Genomic DNA, 14,664 nt, shown 5'->3' on the forward strand with positions numbered 1-14,664 from the left:
AACAGAGCCCTTTAAACGTAGACAGGCATGTTATATTTGATTTTTCAGTAGCTAGTTTCTGGCCTTTACTCAGTAAAAACTAGAAGCCTCTAAGTAACTATTAAACTAGTCAACCTTTAAAGTCACACTAATTTTTTTCCTATACATTTATTATTCTGAGCCAGAGGAAAATGAATGTTACTTAACATTGTAGAATAAAATTATAATTATGATCACATTAATAAAAAACAGCTAAAATATAGTCCCCAAAATTTTGAGTTCAGCAAAAGCTTGCACATTTAACATAGGAAGGTATGAGCAGCTGGTATTAGCTCATTTAAGTGTGGTGGTGCCAGTCCTGCCTACCTTCAAGGGTGACTGTGAAGATCAAATGGGCTAATGTATTTGAAATAATACTTTTTTTATTGGAAGAGCCTCAAGATATTGGTTGAGGGCTCCTTTCACTTCCAAGGATAAGAGCAGATTTTTACTTGGAGCTGCAACGATGATCTCATTTTTGTAAGATCCTGCAAAACCAACTATTAAACACCCAGGGGCCCAAGACATTGTCCCAAGTTAAATATATTTTCCTCACACTTTCTAATAACTGGCATGTTATTTATATTCACAAAATGCAAATGTCTTGTGGAAAGTATCTGTTCTCTCAAGCCTTATTCTGAAAGACTTTAATTACATAAACAGATCAATTCCATGAGGCAGAGAGTTGTAATGAGTTTTTGGGATTTTCATAGAAATGGAGGAAAGGGACATTTTAGAATAATCTTTGGGAGGAAGTGGATGATGTGAAGAAATTTGGTTTCTTGAAGACCAGAGAAAGAAGGCAGGTGATGAAGGGATCTCAGGATGAGTCTCAGGAGAACAATGGAGAGAAATTGAGTAAACAAATGTGGCCTAAATTTACGGAGACTTCTGGTGAATATTATAGCCTTTGAGTTTTTTTGAACTGAGTTGAAGAATAGTTTGAAAACCTGTGAGACTTCACTGTCCCAGTTCTGCCCTATTTTTTGTTTAACCTTGTAACAAGGTAAAGAAAGCAAAACAGAGGAAGAAAAAGAATTACATATCTGGATTTTCTGAAATTCTTCATTTTCATTTATAGACAATGTAAAACTACTATGCAGTCAAAAGCTCACATGAGCAAGCCAGTTTACTTTCTTTATTTTAAATAACTCAATAGCAAATTCTGCACAACCATTCTGCTGACTGGCTGGCCAGAAAGGCCCTCCATTTTTCCTGGTGTCTCATGCCTCTGGGACCTCACCTGACTTCAAGGGGATCTCAATAGTTGTGATAGTGGTATTTCCTGTCCTAAAGTCAGAGAGTCTGTACAAAGATTGCACCATCCCAGGCTGCTTGCCCCCTAACCCTCACCCCAGACTTATCTTGTGTCATGCTTGGGTCAGCTTTAGACTCTAGGACTCTGGTTTGTCTTCCTTATCTCCAATCCTCCTGTGGGCCTTTCTGAGCTGCTAGGAAGAAAACAATAGACTAATCCCCATACCAGCTCCTCTGTCAGCTCTAGATGTCTCTCCTGTTCTAGGAACAGTAATCCCTTTAGGTTATTTCAAGGAAGACTGTCTACACCTGGGAATCTCGTATTTTCTTCAAAGGCAAAACAGATGACTTTAACTCTCTATTTTGCCAATTGTTTTCCTCTGAGACAAAGAAGTACAAGATCATGCACCTGCTTCAATAAGGGAACAGTGAGGGGAAGAAGAAATGGGGGAAATTAAATAAAATATCTTGCCATCTATGCACATACATACTAGTAAAAATGTAATGAGGCTAAATAACTTGACAATAATACCAACTCCTACCCACAAGTAGTGGAGCTGTAATCTATCAAATAACTAGTGGATAAGGTTTTGTGGACAAAAATAAGAACTAAAAAAGATATAGGATTACTATTTGCCAGGCACAGGTCCAAAGGTTTTGCATGCATTGACTCAATATACCAAAACACCCTTTTAAGTGAGTAATGTTATTATGCCCATTTCCTGGATGAGCAAACCAGAGTTCTCAAGGTGATATAGTAACTTGCTCAAGGTCACACGGGTTGGAAGTGCAGGTGCTCAAACAGTAAGTACCTAGAGAGTGACCTCCAGAATCACACTCATAAAAAAAAATAAAACAAATGCTTCTTTATATTCTTCTCCATCCATAGTAAAAAGGATTTCTTTTCTCCCTCTTTTCTCCATCCTGAATTTCATAAATAATTAATAATTAAATACAAATTTTCAAGCCCTTTGGCATGTGTTAACCTTCAGATAGAATAGAAATAATCATTACATTCTGCTTCCCTTTGCTTGGCTCTCAAACAATTGCTTTTTTATTTGTTTTTTTTTAAAAATATATTTCTATTTATTTCAGAGAGGAAGGGAGAGGGAGAGGGAAAAGGAAAGAGAGAAAGAGAGAAAAACATCAATGATGAAAGAGAAATATTGATCAGTTGCCTCTTAATGCCCCCTACTGGGGATGGAACCCACAATCCAGGCATGTGCCCTAACCGGGAATTGAACCATAACCTCCTGGTTCATAGGTTGATGGTCAACCACTGAGCAACACCAACTGGGCTGGACTGTTTTGTTTTTAATACTGAGTTTTATTTCACATGTATATTTTTGTCTCCCCACCATTCCCATTTTTCTGACCACTACTACTACTATGTCCTATCATAACATTCCATACATACTTAAACCAAGCAAAGGGTGGGGTTCTATCTTTAAAAACTAAACAGGCATTTTGGACAACACATTCGTGGCAATGGAACCTGGACAACATGTATCAGACACGGCAGTGAAAGTTCTCACTCTGCATTATAAAAAGGACAGCCAGATAGCAACTGTTACAGAAATGAAATAAGATGGAATATTTTGACAAACTGTTTAAACTATATTCTTAAAGAGACTTCCTCCACTGCCAGGGATCTTGAATAGCCTCCACGTCAGTCATCCAGAAACAATTCTTCACATAATTAATGAACTTGGCTTCCACTTTGGGAAGAGAATCACCCTTTTCTATACTTGCATGCATTTTTGCTTTAATGTCTTCTACAGAACTAGGTCCTTTCGGTGATTTCAGAGCTTTTTCCTGTGTTTTTTTTTTTTTTTTTTTTTTTTTTTTTAAGGATTCTTGACCTTTTGATCTTGGTGTTGATGGTTTGGGTCTTTTCCATTCTGATTTGATTTTTGTGCATTTTTGGCTGGAGTATCTTGTATGGATTTCTTTACTGGAGCTTTTTCTTCTGCTTCCTCATCATCAAAATCATCATCATCATCACCGTTATCCTCCCCCTACTCCTCATCATCTTCATCAGCAGCAAGTTTTACTTTTTTCTGTGGAAACTTGCTACCACCCCCAGGGGCTGACCGCTTTCCAGACATACTTAGGAGTTTCACATCCTCCTCCTTGTCGTCTTCTGACTCTGCATCTTCCTCCACAGCCTCTAAGTCAGGGGTCCTCAAACTTTTTAAACAGGGGGCCAGTTCACTGTCCCTCAGACCGTTGGAGGGCCGGACTATAGTTTAAAAAAAAAAAACAACTATGAACAAATTCCTATGCATACTGCTAAGTCGGCTGCTAAGCAGGACAGGCAGCGGTGGCAAAAACTCCCGGTGGGCCAGATAAATGTCCTCGGGGGGCCGCATGTGGCCCGTGGGCCATAGTTTGAGGACCCCTGCTCTAAGTGCTGTCCACTAATATGAACAGGCCCTGAGCCACTTCAACCGTAAGACCACAGGTGGTGTTATTTCAAAGCCACCAAGGGAAACTGTTGGCTGTGCAGACATTTTCAAAGTTGCCAGTGTTACTTTAGTTGGACTGCCTTCGTAATTCATTGCCTCTGCTTCAACAATGTGCAGCTCATCCTTTGCTCCACCCCTAGACTGACCGTAAAGTGATAATCTTTTTTTTAAATATTTTATTGATTTTTTACAGAGAGGAAGGGAGAGGGATAGAGAGCTAGAAACATCGATGAGAGAGAAACATCAATCAGCTGCCTCTTGCACACCTCCTACTGGGGATGTGCCCACAACCAAGGTACATGCCCTTGACTGGAATTGAACCTGGGACCTTTCAGACTGCAGGCCGATGCTCTATCCACTGAGCCAAACCAGTCAGGGCGTAAAGTGATAATCTTTGTTGACCTTTAGTGCACAACCAAAAAGGTAGTTCTGGGGCCTCAGAGGGCTCCTGTCCATGTCCATGGAATCTTCCATGGGGTGGTAGCAGGCACTTAGGTGAGAGAGAAGGCGGGTGGAGATAAACGGCTTCCGTGCTGCAGAACAGATGCGCAGGACGGAATCACACCAGGGCCAGATAACTGTTTTTTAAATGAGCGATCTCCTCTCATCTTTCCAACTCTTTTTTCATGCAATTCCCTCTACCCATAAGACATCCCTTGGTCCTCTTTATTCAAAACATACTTGTCCTTTAAGTTCAGGTCCATATGTTCCACACTCTAAAGTCAACTTTGTCCCACTCTACTCAGGGGTTTGCATTCTCACATTCATTTTCTTATACTTCTGTTATATCAATAATCATTTTCAAATTGTAATATACTTAATTGTGTGCCTGGTCCTACACAATGTATACTTCTTGAGGTAAAGGTTAATACATATCTTCCCTTTACATCTCAGTACCTATCTTAACAAACAATAGGTTATCAATGTATGTTTGGGTTTTTTTGTGTGTGTGTGTTTTATTTTTAAACTAGAGGCCCAGTGCATGAAATTCGTGCATGGGGGGCGGGGGTCCTTCAGCCCAGCCTGCCCCTTCTCACAGTCCAGGAGCACTCAGGGGATGTCCTACTGATGGCTAAGCCACAGTCTGGCCTCCATTTGCAGGAGGCAACTGGCCAATCAGGAGAAGGCACCACTCCCATCACCCCCTAGCTGCTTTTGCCTCTGGCCTCCCTCTGAGGGAGGCGACCCTGCAATCAGGGGAAGGCGATGTCGCCATCACACCTCTGCTGCTGCCACTGCCGGCCATGATGCTGCCTGAGCCTTGGCCATCGCAGCCACTGAGGCTTGCCTGAGCCTCACCCGGCCCTCATTGCCTGAGCCTCAGTCCCTCACAGCGGCAGTGGCCATCGGTGGATTGCCAGAGCCCTGGGCCGGCTCTGGGCAAGTGGCAGCAGCCATCGGGAACGCTCACAGCTGCCCCCACCATGTGGAGAGTACAGGCCACCCCTGCCCCCGTCCCCAATGCTACAAGTCCCCACCTATACCTGCTGTGAACGCAGCCTCCTGATAGATTGTTATGTGATGGTGTCCTGACTAATTTGCATATTACCCTATTATTAGATAGATGAATGAGCCATTTTACAGGGAATCTGTGGGGATGGAAGAAAAAAAGTGATCAGTGTCTGCCACTGTTGGAATTGTTGAGCTTTGGAAGGGGTTTGTAGCACATGTTTTGAAATTTATACTCTTCTTGCCTTTTCCCAAATAGAAGCAGCTGTTCCCTAAACTGAAGACAGAAACTTGGTCTGAAAAGCGACACTTGCTCTGTGCCTGCAGATGTCTCTGGGAACAGCTTGTGTGGGTGCAGATGCACCTGACAGGGAACATTACAGGTTTGGCCTGCTTCATTTCTCACTTTCACAAGGAATCATAGTCAAATAAATTTTGTCTCACCAAATAATGATCTCATCTCTATTTTGCTAAGTACCACATTCTCTTTAACGAACTGCTTTCAGGGACTTGCTGACTGAGAAAGTGGGTAAGGATAAGGGGTCATAGGGTGTCTCCAGACCACCTGCCTCTAAAGGCAAATGGTCTCAAGAGGCAACTTAACTAGGCAGCCCAAACCCAATTCTCCAGCTCCTGTTTCCTTAAGAGGTGCTATTCAAACAGGTCTGGCTAAGTTTTCCTCTGAATCAGAGAACTCAGTAGACTTGCTCATTGTGTCCAAGTGTTGGTGTACAGCTGCTTAATTTGGTTACCTCAACTTTAGGGGCACCCCATCCTGCTTCATTTTTAGGTGCAAATGCTATAAATGTTTAATTAGAACAAAGTTCCTGCTAGGCAATGACAATATTATCAGATCACTCTCTGCATTTAGAAACAGCATCTGTTCAGGTCTCATTTCCACTCAAGGATCATTTCAAAACAGAAACATCATTATTTACATTTCAATTTACACCTCAAGGAATAGGTTTCATTAGGGTTTACAATGAATGTTTTGGGATGTGCTCATTGTTAGGTTAAAAAAATAGGACAGGGTGCACTAATACTGAGATTCTGGCCTTATTTTTAAGATAGCACTTTGATTGTGATGTTTGTTATACTCGTTGACACAGCTCTTAATACAGACACCAATGATTCCCATAAAACTGAATCACAGGGCATTAATTAGTCTAAATATTAAGTGGCCTTCCAGGAGCAGTTGAAACTGTTAACCACTGGTTCCACCGTGAAATACTCTCTCTTCTTGCTGCTCTCTGTGACACCCATCTTCCCATTTTTATGTTCTAAAATGGAGCCCTAAAAGCATTTCTAGCTCATTCAGTTATTTCACTTATTAAAGAAGGATTATGGGATATTTAACAGGAAGTAAATTTTAGGTTTATTTCCCATGACTTTGTCATTTTAATGTCCTCTACCCCACCCTCTCCATATCCCACCCACTGTCTGGTAATTTGAAAGATCTGATTCAAACTGACTTAATACAGAGAGAATTTATCGTCTCACATTACTGAAATGGCCAGGGAGAGACCTGGCGGCAGTACTGCTGGGCTGGGGGTTCGATGATGATTTCAGGGCTCACTTTATGCTCTGACTCTGGCTCTACTTGCTGCTGGGCTGGCTTCAGTCTCAGGTCCCACCTTGTAGCAACATGATGGGAACTGGTCCAGTTCGCACAGCCACTAAAGTTTATGTTCAGCAGCAGAGAGTAAGTCCACTCCCCCAAAGGCTCAAACAAAAGTATTTGCATTGAGACATAGACTTCCGATTGGCCTGGTAGAAGCTGTGCCCATCCTCAAACCATCCAGTGTTAGGGGATGGGATGAGCTAACTGGTTCATAGGCACTGCTCACATGTTCTATTATTGGATCTGGGATAGAATCAACTTCCTAAAATCTAAAATCCTGAGCAAAGGACGTGGGTGGGAGCCCTAAACAGACATGGGGACTGTTTTTCATTGTGTTTGATGAGATGTCTTGTAGTTCAAAATAAAACAAATGCACTCTATATTGACTTCTTACTGCATTCTTTAGTTATTTATATAGGTTCTTTCTCTACATCTGTTACAAAAAAAGTGGCATTTAATAAAGTAATTTTTACTCAGTTAATAATATATTAGTAACCATTAGATATCACATATGTTTCTCAGCTGTCTGCTACAAATATATTTTAATTGTTTCAAAAATAAAAATGTCCATGAATTTCCTCTCACTGCCTGAATTTTAGGAATAGTGACAAAAGTGAAGTTGTCACTGATTAAGCTCATTGGGAATGACATGGACATTGTGTAGTGTCCTCAGTGTATTTGTGACTTTCCCCCCTGGTAACATCCATACTTCTCTATGTGAAAGAGCTTGAGAAAGAGGGAAACATGGCTTACCTGCTGGGATTTCTACCTGTATGAATGCAGATGTTAGGTTTGTGTTCAGACTTCAGTAGAGGGAGAGAAAAAGTATTTATTCTTCGACTCTAAGACATACTGAGCCAATTTGTGCACTAATAGTATTTCTGAGCCTCATAGAACCTGCCAAAATAGCACATTTGTAACCAGAAAGTAGCTCAATTCATCTACCAGAGCCATTTTCAATATATAATTAGAATTCTGCTGCCTCAACTCTAGGCTCTAATGTCAGAATTATTTCTGGATGCATATTGCAAACACGATTCTATTTAGTAAACATGGCTTTCTTGAATACTTTGTTCTGGGAATCATTTACCATTGATTTGTGTCCAGGTACATTTATCATGTTAGCCCAGCACAGTAATTAAATGGCTGGAGTCATTCTGTATATGAATACACTGTGCTCATTATTACCATTCCACTTAATTCAGCATCATCTGTAGACTTCCAAATATGACTTTTGCAACATCATCTGGTACATGCTCAGTAACATTCCTGCAATTAAAATGTCTTTTATTTCCAGCTGTGATTCTTGCTCCTAGTTTCACCAATTGCAGATCACAATATAGATTTGTGCAGCTCTGAGAAAGTTTTAAATGGCTTGTCCCGTCTTTACAATGAATCTCCTATCAAAATATTAGATTTCACATATCATTGAGGAAAATGTTCAGTCTTCCTCCAGTGCTTGTTGGGCCTTAAATTACAAACATGAAAATGCCCTGCTTAGCTCTCCTGTTGCAGGGAGTGTAACTGACAACTTTAGCTGCTATCCCTCTGGACCCACCACCTTTTCAACAAGGTCATGCTTCCTGTGACGGCTCCCAGGCAGCAACAGACCATTGTGGGGGCTGGAAGCAATTCAGCAAGATGTGTTACTCCTCCAACGGGTGACATGGACTTGCGGCTTCCCATTAGCCTTGCCAAACCTTTCTTGAAACTGTGCTGTAGTCAGAGACTTCCTACCCCAATCCTTCTCCCTTCCGTCTCTCTTCCTGAGGTGCCATGCCTGCATCGCAGTCTGAAGACTGTCCCTTTCCCCTTGCTCTGCCCCCCAAAACACCTGTCATATCTAATCTCATTGTGATGTCTGCTTCTTGAGGGACAAGGACTAATGCAACTTATTATTAAAATAAAACTTTCCTTAATTTCAATTATAATTCTACATACCAGCAAAAAAAATTTCCCTTTCATTTTGTTGTTTGGTGGAGATGGAAGGACAAAGGATTCCTATATCTGAAGGACTGTACTAAGGTATTTAAAAGTATTCTTTCCACACAGCAGAATCCCTGAAACTTAATATGTCATCAGTAACCCATGTGCCTAATTTATTATATCCTTTATTTGTACCATATTTTATATATTCTAAAGCAAATGTTTTTCATATTTTAACACTTCTGAAGTTGTGATATATTTTACAAGTACGGGAGTGTCATAATTTAAGTGGCACCCTTTTGTGATAAGTAAATTAATAGAGTATCTTACAATCACTGGCCTCTAAGTTCTGTCTTTTCTCTCTATACAGTTTCTCTGTACTGTGTGTGTGTGTGTGTGTGTGTGTGTGTGTGTGTGTGTGTGTGGCCCTGAACCAAGCATTTTATATCTTTCCCAACTCCACTTGGTTGGTGATTAATGATGTAAGGGGATGTTTGGAGTTGTCCATATTTCAGTTCTACTTAGCCATTCTAATACAACATTTCTTTCCTAGATACTGAAGGTAAGTCTTAAAATTGTGTTCAGAAATTTGAAATGCTTATATAATATGAGATTTTTTTTCTCTACTGAGCCTTTAGTCAGTTTTGTGAATATAATAAAGACATAATAAGAATGCTTTTTGGAATCTAAACTCCACCTATTTTCATCAATTAAGATCTTATTTGCATTCATTTTTGGGGCATTTGCGTCCAAGAAGAATCAAAGATCATGTTAGAAATTTTGAAAACTGTCATCACCATAGATCAAGTAGATGATACACAAGTCAAAGAACAACCTCATTGGGTAAAAGAAGAAATTTTACTGATACTTATTGATAATGAATGGAGTGATAATCCATTCATTGCACAGTCATATTTACTTAAGTGAAAATCAATATGATATTAACTATCCTTAAACATTTGATATTTATTAACAATCACATAAGTGACCCTGTATCTCACTAGGAATCAGTGCCATGATCTTTTAGTTCCAAACCCATCCTACTATGTTCTGCTTTGTGATGCTGGGACTGGGACTCTACCCACCACATTTCTGCTTTGCCAGTGGTTCCCTGTTGGGCTGCACACTGCAAGGAGCTTGCTTAGTGGGAGGAGGCAGAAGGGACTGTCAGTATCACCATAGCAACACTTCTTCACTCCAGCAGCAGCAACTCCCTCCTGTGGCAGCTGCCAAACCCACTGTGTGGTTGTTCCAATGTTTGTAGAGATTTAGAGATACCAGCCAGTCAATTGGCACTGGCGTCCCCTCTCAGAGATGTGGGTCCTACTCCCACAGGGTCCTTCCTCCAAGTCCAAAGACTCAAGCACTGGTCAAGCAGCACCTCTTCCTCAGAGGTCAGGGTTTCAACTCCTTTGGGTTGTCCTCTAAGCTTCTGAGTTTTCCTAATTCCAATCTCATCTCTTATCTGTAGTCCTGGGCAGGGTAACTGCTTCCTGCAGCTGCTGCCTCCGGGACACCTCAGCTCTGTGGTGCACTGGGGTTCCTCGTGCCAGCTTAAATAACTCCTTATGCTCTTCTCGCCCTTACTTTGCATTCAGGGGCATCACGCTGGTAGTTTGACATCAGCCATGTAACTGTAAGCATACTACTGATATCAGCAAATACTAAAAAGCAGGGTTACTCCCACACCCATATCACAGAGCCAGTTTATAGCTGCCACATCTTAGAGTTCTCTTATCAATGTTTCAGTTGCCTTGTTAATAACTTAATACTTAGTTGAGATGGCTTTAACTTAAAAATCTTTCTGTTCAGCCTGGCCGGTGTGGCTCAGTGGTTAAGCATCAACCTATGAATCAGGAGATCACAGTTCATTTTCTGGTCAGGACACATGCCCAGGTTGCAGGCTCCAGCCCAGCAGGGGGCATGCAGGTGGCAGCCAATCAATGATTCTCATCATTGATGTTTCTATCCCTCTCTCCCTGTCCCTTCCTCTCTGAAATCAATAAAAATATATATTTTAAAAAATCTCTCGGTTCAAGCAACTAGTGAGGTTTCTTACTCCTGACTGGACCCTAAATAATCCAATATCATTTTTCTTAACTCTAAAATAAGGCGGGGAAATCAATATTTTCCATCATAAGTTTTATCTGAGGATAAGATAAAACAACATAGGATGCCTAATCTAGTATATTACAAATATTCTGCAAATGACTGGGGACCTAACAATTTCTTAAATTTGAATCTATCTCTTTCTTTAGCTCATATTTTTCATCTCTTCATTTTAAGCTATTATATAATTAGGAAATTCTCAAAGTGGGTAAATTTCCCTCCAAGAGAACATTTGGTATTTTGTAATGTCTGCAGACATCTGTGGTTGTCACAGCTTGTGAGGGGTTTCTATGGGCATCTGGTGGATAGAGTCCAGGGATGCTGCTGAATCATGCATTGCACAGGACAGCCCCATCCAACAAGAAACTATCCAGCCCCAAAGGTCAATACTGCTGAGGTGGAGAAACCTGGGTTACATTCTTAGTATTTTCTTTCTTCAAAGACATTGGCTAAGATGAAAACAGAATTCTCAAATTTTGTAAAAGCTTGGTCTTACTGAAAACTGATATTAAGAAGGAGAGAGAGGTCAGTGAAAGACATGTATCACATGATCTCACTTATATGTAGAATCTAATGAATAAAATAAACTGACAAACAAAATAGATCCAGAGACATGCAAGCATGGAACAGACTGACCAATCTCAGAGGGAAAGGGAGTGGAAAGAGGTTAATCAAATAACTTATATGCATACTAGAGACCTGGTGCATGAAATTTCGTGCACTGGAGGGGTCCCTCAGCCTGGCCTGAGCCCTCTCGCAGTCCAGGACCCCTCAGGGGATATCTGCCTGCCAGCATAGGCCCACTCCCTGGGGAGCGGGACTTAGCCGACAGTCGGACATCCCTCTTGCAGTCTGGGACCCCTAGCTCCTTACCGCCCACCTGCAGCAGAGATGGGAGAGGCTCCCGCCACCGCCACTGTGCTTGCCAGCTGTCAGACCAGCTTCTGGCTGAGTGGCGCTCCCCCTGTGGGAGCCCACTGACCATCAGGGGGCAGCTCCTGTGTTGAGCATCTGCCCCCTGGTGGTCAGTGTGTATCACAGCATTAGGGTTTTATTGTATAGGATTATATAGGGTTTGCATCACCCATGGACACAAACAATAGTGTCCTGAAGGCCCAGGGAGGGAGCCGGGAGAGGGGTGGAGGGAGTCAATGGGGGTAAAAAGGGGACATTTGTAATATTTTCAACAATAAAGATAATTTTTTTAAAGGAAGGGGGAGTTACATGTAACAGCTAAAAACAGGGAACAACACAAATGCACATAAACAGGAGAATAAATAAGTCTGGTTGAGCCAGACAATGGAGTACTGGTCAATAATAAAAAAGTAGCTAACTAGTAATAAACACAACTTGGATGACTCTCAGAATAATTATGCTGAGTCAAAGAAATCAAACAAAAGAAGAAAATATATTTTATTATTCCACTTATCTAAAACTCTAGATAATGCAAACTAATTTATAGGGACAGAAACAGATTAGTGGATGCCTGGTGTAGTTGGAGGAGAACAAAGGCAGGAGCTAAGAATTACAAGGGTGCATGATGAAATGTTTGTGGGTAATATGTCCACTAACTTGACTGTGGTGATGGTTTCATAGGTATCCGACTATGTCAAACTTATTAAGTTTTACATGTTAAATATGTACAGTTTATCATGTTAATTAAATAATAATAAGGCTATTTTTAAAAGTGTCTCAGTTTGAGTCTCAAATTCTATGGTCACCCCACCTATCATAGGCCAAAGGAATTTTTGTTGACTTGAAATGCTGTGTTTTGTTTTTTTTAATTTTTATTCAGTTACACCAAAAAACAAAGGCATAACATTAGATGAATAGAAAGGGGGGAAAAGCAGAAAAGAGAAAATCTCTGCCGTAAAGACATTCCAGTTATCAAGTTAAAACTATGCTTACCTTATAAACTAAAGTTGCCTTTAGTAGACAAATTATAGAAGAATCTCTGAGATAATTTATGGCTGAAATGGCTAGCTCTGTTACCAAATCAACCTTACTTAATTTATTAACTTAAACATGGATATGACTGACTTCTCAGAAATAATTTATTGTCCTTTAACTGGTCTCTCAAAGTGTCAATAAAAACAAATTGACCATTATAGTGATGAACCTTGTTGGATATATTTGCATGGCTGGATGTATAAAGACCTCTATTCCTACTGTTATTTACACATGCTTGAGCATTGTACATTAAATTTGGGTGATTCATCTTCCCACCTGGATAGAGTTAGAGTAATTCACCACTAAAACTTTCCCAATTCTTTTATTCAGAAATGTACCATTTCTGCTCTGATAAAACATCTGACTTCTTTTCTTTTGCTTTTGCTTCTGTCTCTCTTCCATTAAAATATTTTATTTCTTCCATTGTCTAATGTGTCTTCTGTATTTGTATATTAATGGCCCTCACTGACAGGTTTTTCATTATAAATATTCTGTACCATGTACAGTGGCTCATTTTCAATGCTAAATAAAGCAATAGAAAAGTCTACATAATTCTCTAAACAAAGCTTTACTACTTATGTGAGCCTGAAAGAGGTGTGCTACCTCATGTTTTTGCTAAGGTGTAGGCTTGTCTCCATCAAAGAAAATAAAATTCTTATGCCACCTGGTGTCTGCCAAGGAAAACACAGTAAAAAAATATTAAAACTTTATCTCCAATACAATCAAAGTGGCATATCCTAATCTATTGAGATTATATATGATTTATTCTCCCACAACACATCCTTCCACAATGACGTGTTGTTTCCCATTTGAACCTCACCACTGAGCAACACTAGCCTCAGCCTAGACAGGGATTTGTTGCTCCTCATTCATACTCCCTAATTCCCCATTTTCTAGAGAGAAACAAGAAATAGTTCCCTTACTCCCTCACTTCTCTGTTCATTGATATAAGAAGAAAAATTCTAGAGCTGGAAGGAACCTCAAAAATAATCTAATGCTGCCCTAACTGGTTTGGCTCAGTGGATAGAGCATCGGCCTGCGGACTGAATGGTCCCAGGTTCGATTCTGGTCAAGGGCATGTACCTTGGTTGTGGGCACATCCCCAGTAGGAGGTGTACAGGAGGCAGCTGATCGAAGTTTCTCTCTCATCAATGTTTCTAACTCTCTATCCCTCTCCTTTCCTCTCTGTAAAAAAATCAATAAAATATATTTAAAAAAATAATCTAATGCTAACTTCTCATAAAATTCATCCAACAAGTTAGTGGCAGATCCATCAGAAGAACACAGGCCTCTTCTCTCCCAATAAAAAAGATTCTGACATTATGTTAACCACACCTGATCTCATAAAGTTTAAAATCATTTAAGGAGCCAAGGCATAGCTAAGAGAAATAACTAAAAAGCAAAAGTAATAGAAAATACTATGAATTCTATTAATAAACAGGCCATACTTTTCATCGTTTCTGTCATCTAAAAGGAAAACTATTGGTGCAGTTATGTCTATTTACTTAGTTGATGGCATGGCTTAGTGGAACTTGACTAAGAGCCACGGCATCATTTGAGAAAGTACCAGGCAGAGGAAGATTGGGACCAAAAAAAAAAGGATTGTGGAGATGCAATAGATTAGTATCCTGCCAAGTACCCAAGGTGTTCCAATATTCTGAGAAAAGTAGAGATAGTGAGTAAAAGTCATGATCAGGAGAGGCAGCAATCAGATGTCCAGGTAAGGCTTGGGTGGCGGATTTGCTTATAATTCTGTGAGAGGGACACTGGGAAGGATTAGGTCAGAATTGTGTTAGAGTATCAGTTTCATTGGTGCAATAGAAAATTTGAGTACCAGAAATTAATTGTGTCATGAACTAAAAATAA

General features: G+C 40.3%; 1 protein-coding gene and 1 pseudogene across 2 annotated transcripts in view; both read right to left on the minus strand.

Annotated features, from left to right (window-relative positions):
- Positions 1–14,664, minus strand: part of SYT4 (synaptotagmin 4) — a 276,953-nt gene that overhangs the window by 157,116 nt on the left and 105,173 nt on the right. The window lies entirely within an intron of this gene.
- LOC307107547 (nucleophosmin-like) lies at positions 1,479–3,908 on the minus strand (annotated as a pseudogene). Its single transcript has 2 exons — positions 3,682–3,908; positions 1,479–3,445 (listed from the first exon to the last, which is right to left on the minus strand). The product of its transcript is annotated as a nucleophosmin-like (transcript).

Source organism: Cnephaeus nilssonii, assembly GCF_951640355.1.
Source record: "Cnephaeus nilssonii genome assembly, chromosome: 11".
Taxonomy (NCBI): domain Eukaryota; kingdom Metazoa; phylum Chordata; class Mammalia; order Chiroptera; family Vespertilionidae; genus Cnephaeus; species Cnephaeus nilssonii.